The sequence below is a fragment of the Ptychodera flava genome, chromosome 11 (assembly GCF_041260155.1).
Source record: "Ptychodera flava strain L36383 chromosome 11, AS_Pfla_20210202, whole genome shotgun sequence".
NCBI lineage: Eukaryota > Metazoa > Hemichordata > Enteropneusta > Ptychoderidae > Ptychodera > Ptychodera flava.
In genome coordinates, this window is record NC_091938.1 from 27,632,227 (window position 1) to 27,640,925 (window position 8,699).

Sequence of the window (8,699 nt, forward strand, 5' to 3'; positions counted from 1 at the left end):
TCATGTATTGTTATACCGATATGTGGAATTCATGACGTATTGCCGGTGGAAACTACAAGTAGATGCTTGACCCTAAGATCAGTGAATAACACGGCGTTCAGTTTCTGACAGGGAAACTTTTGCGCCTCGTTACTTTCTTACATGGAAGAGATCTGTACAAGCAGCTGTGTTGAGCGTTTTCATTTTGTAAATGGAATAAAGGAATAACGTTGTTCCTAATCATATAGGCCTAAAGCGAGAAGATGCAGTTCAGATGTTATTAGACGGCCTGACTTGCTTCGTCTAATAGAGCGAATACTGGCGGAAGTGCGAACAGTTGATTCTGTGAAACATTCATCAGATTCATCATCTGACTCATGACAAACCATAATAATCTTCCCCCTTACTGTCTATTAACAAAAATGCCCTCGTTCACGTTGTCTTTCTTCCTACTTTCTTTTACAGTAGCTGTTGTGTAGGGTTTCGTGTAGATCTGCATGCGTGGCAGGGCTGTGTGTTACCGACGTTATACGGCCGTATAACGCCGGTAACACATATCCCTGCCACTCAGAGCTAGATACCGTGTTACTTTTATTCAAAAGGAGGGATAAGAGATTGGGATTCGGAACAAAAAAGCAGGTCATTTTGTGTGAGTCGTTTTTGTTAATAGACACAGTTGCTGCTGGCATCAGGCCTGGCAGCGACTCTGAATCGAAAGTGTAAATAAACGCTATAGAACCGCGGAGTGACTGAACGTAAATACACGCAACACGCAAACATTTACCCAGTTGGTTGTTTCGTATTCAAAGTTGGGTCGTTCCATTCATACGTGATATACCCATGAGCGACAGAAAAAGTTACAGCTCTAAAGTATAAATGGTCCAATCAAACAACAACGGATTTTATTTCTCTATCACACTGGTAAGAAGTTGATCGACGGGCGCTGATCCGAAGTGTAAGTGACTGACTCCCGTGTATGAAGGTCTGTAAGCATATCACAGCAGGCACATCTCCTTGCTGAAATATTTACTACAGTATTACGTAAGAACCACTTAGATCATAGATCTGGCTGCCAGGAGGGATGGTAGTGAGAACTCAGATTATTATAGTGAGAACAACGTTGTGGAATAACACTCAGTTTTTCAACAAGTATGCATGCACTTGCGGTATATAATATCTGGTGGTAGTATCGGCTTTTCCATGAAAGGTAGGAACTGAAATAGATTTCAAATCAATCGTTTTTACATTGCTCTAAATTATTTATTTCCACTTTGAAATCGTGTGATCTGGTGATTCAGAGTAATTTCGTTCCGACTAAATTGTATTCGTACGTGATTTACTTCGAGTAGTTTCGGCTCCGTTGTTTCGACTTCGACAACTCTGTCATCAAAGATGGCGACTGCTTAACAATTACTGGTGTAAAATTGGTCTGCTAAGCTAATGTTGCCACAGCAAAAATCAGGGAGTCAGGGGTAATTTTTCAGCGATATTTGATGGGTCTATCAAAGAAGACTAAATCTTGCCTGTCTTACTCAAACGTATCGGAGTACATCGAGTATTTAATTTTTAAAAAGCTACTATAAATGACATTCCCTCCAGCCTTAAAAAAATCACATCGTCGGACCTGGTGATAAACGAGATCACCGTTAGTATTAACCTCCAAGACGGACCTTTCACTGACTACAGTAACTGCAAATAGTGACATACACCGACTTCATAGAAGCCAGACTTGGTGGAACGACAATGACCAACGGGAACCACAGTCCCTACGACACTGCAGTGTGGGACTGTGCCGAGTCATTACAACCGAATGATAGCTTGAAACACATTTAAAGCTGGAAGGAATTTGAAAGTGATATAGAAAATCACAGTAAATAATTAAGCTTTTCAGAAAGAAACGTGGCACTCAGCGGGTGAGAATCGTGCTCTACTGAACATGTTGTTCAAAATTTATTGCAATAATTTGAAAATACTGTCACATTTTTTTTGTCAGCTTTCATGCTGCGAGAGACGACTGTAAATGTTTGAATAAGCAAAATATTAGTCTTGACACGTCATCTCAGATGATTCTACAAGACGATGTTACATTATGTAACAAACTATTATGTCCATATTCTGCTTTTTCCCGAATGATGCGAGTTGCCGACTCTGCTATTCTTGTTCATCCTCAGTTATTCTGTGAATGAAGACATTCTGGTTACACATTTACTACCGGTGACATTCCGTGTTGGTCCATGACTCACAGATTAGGTTGAAGCTAAATTACTCACGTTCGACTGTAGTGACAAAATCAGTCTGCAAAAACTGTAAAGAAAAAAAGGCGGGCATAGTCGTATATTAACTACTAATAGATATATATATATATATATATATATATATATATATATATATATATATATATATATATATATATATAATACATATATTACATATATTACATATTATTCAGTAAATTCTCGATCAGCCTCGAACTCATGAACGTATATCAAAACCGCTCGTCTAAATCCTACCCTTAAAATAGTGGTTCAATACCCGATCTAACCGTTGTTATGACCGTAATCCCTCCACATGTAAATCATGTTAATACATCACTGAACCTGGATCGTAATAGCCTCGGGTACAATTAAAGCCATCGATATAAGGGTTCGCTTCACCTTGAATTATTCTTTTCAGAAAGTGTAAATGTGATGTCCAGTTGAGTATGGCCTGTTGAAGCAAGTAAGCCAATATTTTGGAGGAGATTTGGTTGACGGATTCATAGTGCCTTCGATCATCGGTGCAGCATGCACCACTGTCTCCGGAGTTTTAGATTGCCATCGCTGAGGGCGTGCTTTCTGACATGCACGTTCGCTCTGGCAACCTGCTATGTACTGGTGCTAATTGGATATCAAAACCACCGCCGAGCACGAGTGCGAACACATCATCACAACACGGAAAAATTACATCACTTCCAACGCTTGTGAGTTATATATCCATACAGCTTAACTCAATACATTTTTTTTTTACAAATTGTTGCCCGAGTAACTGAAGCTATGACTTCAATATCATCATACTGCACTTCAATAGTTTTTTTGCATCAGTGTTTCGATACAATGGCCATTGAAACACTAAGTTGTCGACCTAACCTTTATGTGTATATTAGAACCCCATCAACGGTTACACAGACTGTTTTCCACCCTATGAGGCCAAGCAATCATTATTCTCCTTACATGCATCTATTGTCATAGTCATCGAAAGCCTACATGACCTTTGTCGTTCGCCAGTTTCGTTCTGGAGTCAGGCGTGGATAAGCTTTTCAGCGTTCCCCTTGTTGCGTATGTTTTACGTGTACATTGTAAAGCAATAGAGAATATTCATCGAGAATGTTGACTCTTTACAACTCATTTGCCAGTACATTAATCAATCATTATCGCCTATACCCTCATCTTTTTGCAGCGTGGACGAGATGAGACCATTCTACAATGAAATGTCTGAGAACGAATTCATTAAACCTGGCTTTCCGCAGAGGGCACAACCTTAACCGAGCTCAGGTTGGTATTCGCGTTATCGTCACATACTCCTCTCGTTCAAAAATTCACATCTTTCACCCTTCAACAACTACATGCATATTGTAAAAATATTTATAAAGCACAGTTTTATTTACTACACAGAAATATGTTAGCTACAACGTCTTCACAGAAGGCGTTTTTCCTAAGCCATATATGACTTGTCAGAAATATAATAATAATAATAATAATAATAATAATAATAATAATAATAATAATAATTTATTCATTTATAAAGCGACTAAATCCACACAAATAGTGTGATCAGAGACGCTGGGTAAAATACAATCAGTTTTAAAAAGGTTACAAGAATTAAAACAAAACAAAAACCAAAAAAAATACAATGAATGAGTTCAGTTAAAAGCAGAATTAAAAAGAAATGTTTTAAGACTTGATTTAAAACTTGTCAGGCTTGGGGAGCGACGAACCTCAATTGGAAGATTGTTCCATAAAAAGGGGCGGCAATACTGAACGCACGGTCCCCATATTTCTTTGTGCGCGACCTGCTTTGACACAGTTTAAATTGGTCAGCGAACCTTAGATTACGGGTCGGGACGTACAAATTAACCATGCTAGAAAGATAAGTTGGACCGAGTGAATGGATACATTTATAGGTGAAGATAAGAATCTTAAAAACAATACATTGAGACACAGGCAGCCAATGCAACTGAAACAAAATCGGGGTGATATGCTCAGTGACTCTTGAGCGAGTTATGCGCCAGTCAATGTAAACCCCCACCCTCCCCACCTCGGGCGATACGGGAAAAATGTGGGGGATTAGACCGTGTGTGCCATAAAACTGTGCCTGAGGGGGTGGGGCAATTGCCTCGTTTTGATCCCCCTATTCCTTTGACAGACAGGCCCACAAAATGTTCGTAAATAACTACGCATGCGCACATATGCAGGGCCTGAAAATTACCCTGATCCGAGGTCCCGGACCAGTGATTTTTTATCCCGAACCAGTACAAATTACCTCTAAAAAGTCCGCAGACCAGTGCAAACGGGAGCCAATTTATTTTGCAAGGGAATTTCCAGTTTTTCCGAGATTGTGTTCCAGTGTCTTTTGACGAAAAATTAGAAACTACGTCCCCCCAAAATACCGAAGTTACTGAAACCATGGAGGCGTGGCTCCATGCCATGGTTACACTAAAACGACTGTGAGCCCATTGAGAGACTACGTCTTCTACCTACAAAATTACAATAATTATTGCGTCTTTAAGTCAATCAAACATTTAAAATTTAGTCTATTTCTTTCATCACAACGTAAACTCTAAAGGAAAATCAGTTACTCTATTACAGTTTGCGATTCATGATATGAGCCAGGCGATGTGCGTCCACTAGCCACTGCACTGCAAAAATCAAATGACGGGCCACGTACTCATTTTACATGTAAAATTTAATGTGGTAAAAACCAGACCATAGCCTCAGCTAAAAATATCAGCAACCCCACAATTGTGTGAAAATATTATATCTCTGTCTATCAAAGTAGTATTTTGCAGTAAAATTCTCTGAAAGGAGTCTCATTACAACTTTCCGATCGTCCGTAGCAAGCAAGCTTCTGAATTTAGAAGGTCACCATGCTGAATTCCTTATATAGTCAAGATCCCCTAGCTCGATTGTAGTTGACCTTAACAAGAACCGCCTAGCTTGTCAAAACAGCGTTATGGCAATTTGCTATTGCTATCAAAGGAAAAAGAAGTTCCTCTCAGGTATTTGGTGTTTTCAACCTATTTTTTACAATTTGAATGGAAAAGAATCAACCGCTGGGCAATTATAAAAATGAAGTGAACTTTATAGCAATAGTAAAAAAAAACATGTCAAGTGTGTGTACAAGAACTTGAGCAAACTACCAAGTAAATGTTTATGCAGTGTGTCTGTATTACAAAGATTGGCAGTTTATGCTGTATGTAAATCCCAAGCAAATCTGATAGAAATGCATATATAACATGAGTATGAGAAATGAATCATTCTTGTATTGTTATGCAAATTTTTGAGGACCAGTGGATTTTACCTTTGGACCAGTGAAAAAAAAAGGTCACTGGTCCTGGGACCAGTGGGAAAAAACAGAAATTTTCAGGCCCTGGTAATGGTATGTTGTTGTTCAGAGCCGTAGCATGGCGGAAGGTGGCTGTCAAGGCCATGTGGGCCGGTAAGCAGCTTTTCGACAGGCTATTGATGAACGCGATGCAGCAATATTTAGAGGTGTGTATGACAGTATATTTGTGATTGATGGCTGAAATATCGATAACCAAATAAATGATTTTCATCCGCTGTGTATTCTTATTTTTTGGAAAATTGAACAAACCATACGCAAAATTTCCCACATTTTTCCATGTGAGCACGACATTTCGGACGTTCACGATGCGTCATCGACATGATCCAGCACTGAAAAGACCTCCGGGTCAACTCTATTTTGATAAAACTTAAAGGGACAAAGTCAGCCATTTTCATGAATTTGTTTGATGCGAGATACTACTTATTTTGTTGACATGTTGAAAGATACTGAATGAATGAGTGACCATACATATATTCGACCCCGGTTTTATACAAATTAAATAAAACCATCGCGAAAACGAATTAATGGTCATGACCATGAATTCATTTTCGTGATGGTTTGCATGTATCGTGTCTAAAACCGGGGTCGAATATAAGCATGGTCAGCCATTCATGCGGTATCTTTCGACATGTCAAACAATATAAGTAGTATCTCACATCAAACAAAATTCATGAAAAATGGCCGACTTTGTCCCTTTAAATTGCTCATGTATTTGGAAAACATGTTCGGTCACGACGGGATTCCTTTTATTTCCGCTAAATGTATTATCAAATTATTCATGATGACCCATACAGCTAGGGAAACAGTTCTGTTTCATCATTGTGATCATTGTGATCATCTGTTCTGTTGAGTTTTACACAGTATCTTTGTGGTGTGTTTTGTGATGAATAAACTCGGACCATTGTGAATCTTCATTCCTCTACTTGTTTTAAATCAGTGCATGACTGACGTAGAATGTGTCGTGCTTTAACATGAGAGCGAGAAGACAAAAAAGCTGCACTTGTGAGATTGGACATCATGTATCTTGTTCATCAGCTTTAATTAGTTTATTGAGGTGACATGTCTTGTGTGATACATCTGGTGTTTTGATCTAATTAAATCATTTGTTCTAGCCTGAAATATGTTTATGCCTGACAACATACAAGCAAACTAGACTGAAAAATATTGTAAATTCTTGCTCCAAAATAGGTGAATTACGTGACAGTGACACCTCAACACTTTAGTTTTATCTGGTCACAGTATAAGTGGCTGAAAAACAAATGCGAAAAGTATGTTATTTTCCTGGATCTATTTGTGTTGATTGTGATAGACATTTGTGAACAGCATAAATGTCACAAAACCCTGTTTTAAATGATAAAATTGTTCTAAAGTTGAACATGAACTTTTATATTGATGCAGGTTGTTACGACATGGAAATTCCAAAGAATTTACAAATTCCCCATCCCCATATGTGGGGGATTTACTTGGTTTAGGTGGGGATTTTCCAGATTGTCTTGCCCCAGGGGGTGGGGCATTTGGCAGATTTCACAGGACTCATTTCCAAATCCCCCACTAAACCCCGAGGTGGGGGTGGGTGGGGGTTTACATTGACTGGCGCATTACAATTCTGGCAGCTACATTCTGGATACGTTGAAGGCGATCAATTGAATATTTCGGAAGACCATAAAGAAGCGAATTACATGAATCAATGCGTGATGTCACAAAAGCATGAATCAACTGTTCTGTGTCTGATCTAGAAAGATATTTGCGAATATTTGCAATGCGTCGTAAGTGAAACATAGCTGAGCGGCAGATATTGTTGACATGAGGGTACATCGTAAGACCAGAATCCAGGATAACTCCAAGACTTTTTGCTTGACTTTGAGCAGGAATCAGGGTGTCACCGACCCGTATCCCCTGTATTCTATCATCCGAAGCATTACTGGAAGATGCAGAGAAAGTTACAAATTCAGTTTTATCATCATTCAAACAAAGGAAATTAGCAGACATCCAGGACCTAACTGGTGAAATACAAAGTTCAAGATTGCTGGCTGTCACAGAAGCTTCATTGATCTTGAAAGACATAGATAATGATGAATCATCTGCATAAAAACTATACAGCAACCATGACTTACAACTAATTTCCCCAAAGGAGATGTATATACATTAAATAGTATAGGGCCAAGAACGGACCCTTGTGGAACCCCGGTATCAATTTGACGGAAACATGATTTAGTGGAATCGATAACAACACACTGGCTACGGTTAGAAAGATATGAGCGGAACCAATTAAGCGCATTTCCTGAAACACCAAGAAGGTCTGACAGCCGACTTAATAAAATATTATGATTAACGGTATCGAACGCTGCAGAAAGATCAAGTAAAACCAAAAATACATCATGTTTTGCATCAAGTGCTAACAATATGTCATTAGTAACCTTTAAGAGAGCAGTCTCTGTGCTGTGACCAGCTTTGTACGCGGATTGTAACGGATCACTCAGGCAATGACTAGCAATATGATTGGTCAGCCTAGTAGCAACTATGCGTTCTAATACCTTTGATAGGAATGGTAGGTTAGAAACAGGCCGATAATTTTTAAGAATCTCATGATCAAGAGATGGTTTCTTGAGAAGAGGTTTAACAACAGCATGTTTAAAATCAGTGGTACAATACCATCACGTAAAGAGTCATTGAAGCTCATTTATGTACGGTAGTAACAATATTTGCTTTTTTTTTATAAATATCTTATTTTACCAGGAATGAAGTCTCCAGAAAGCTCGACTTGGAAAATTCGATGGCAATATTTCGTCGGCATGTACGGCGAATAGACATGGACTTCCCACAAAACTTTTGGCCTCAAGGCATACCACCAACCGGGAAGTACCGATTGCAATACGATGAACTCTTCGAGACCATAGCAGCTCAAAATCGATGCGCCCTCGTCGGGAGTGGCGGAATTCTTCGAAATAGCACGTGTGGGAAAGAAATCGATGATCACGATTTTATCATGAGGGTAAATTTAGCAACAGTGCAAGGATACGAAGTGGACGTGGGAAGCAAAACTCACCTCGTGGCAGTGAGCCACTTAGTTGTTTCTTATCTCAGCAAATATTTCAGCGCCAGAAAATCAAGGCAGTCAA

The 8,699-nt window shown here is 39.1% G+C and overlaps 1 protein-coding gene across 3 annotated transcripts in view; it reads left to right on the forward strand.

Moving 5' to 3' along the window:
• The first annotated feature begins 786 nt into the window (after positions 1-786).
• The window catches only part of LOC139143991 (CMP-N-acetylneuraminate-poly-alpha-2,8-sialyltransferase-like), a 23,981-nt gene continuing 16,068 nt past the window's right edge, over positions 787-8,699 (forward strand). Inside the window, exons 1-4 of one of the 3 annotated variants that reach the window (XR_011554709.1) lie at positions 787-961; positions 2,653-2,938; positions 3,415-3,509; positions 8,317-8,699. The exon at positions 8,317-8,699 is cut by the window's right edge and continues 205 nt beyond it. The gene's annotated coding sequence lies outside the window, so the exon portion shown is untranslated. The remainder of the gene's footprint in view (positions 962-2,652; positions 2,939-3,414; positions 3,510-8,316) is intronic. The other 2 variants (XR_011554708.1, XR_011554707.1) reach the window with 2 other exon arrangements.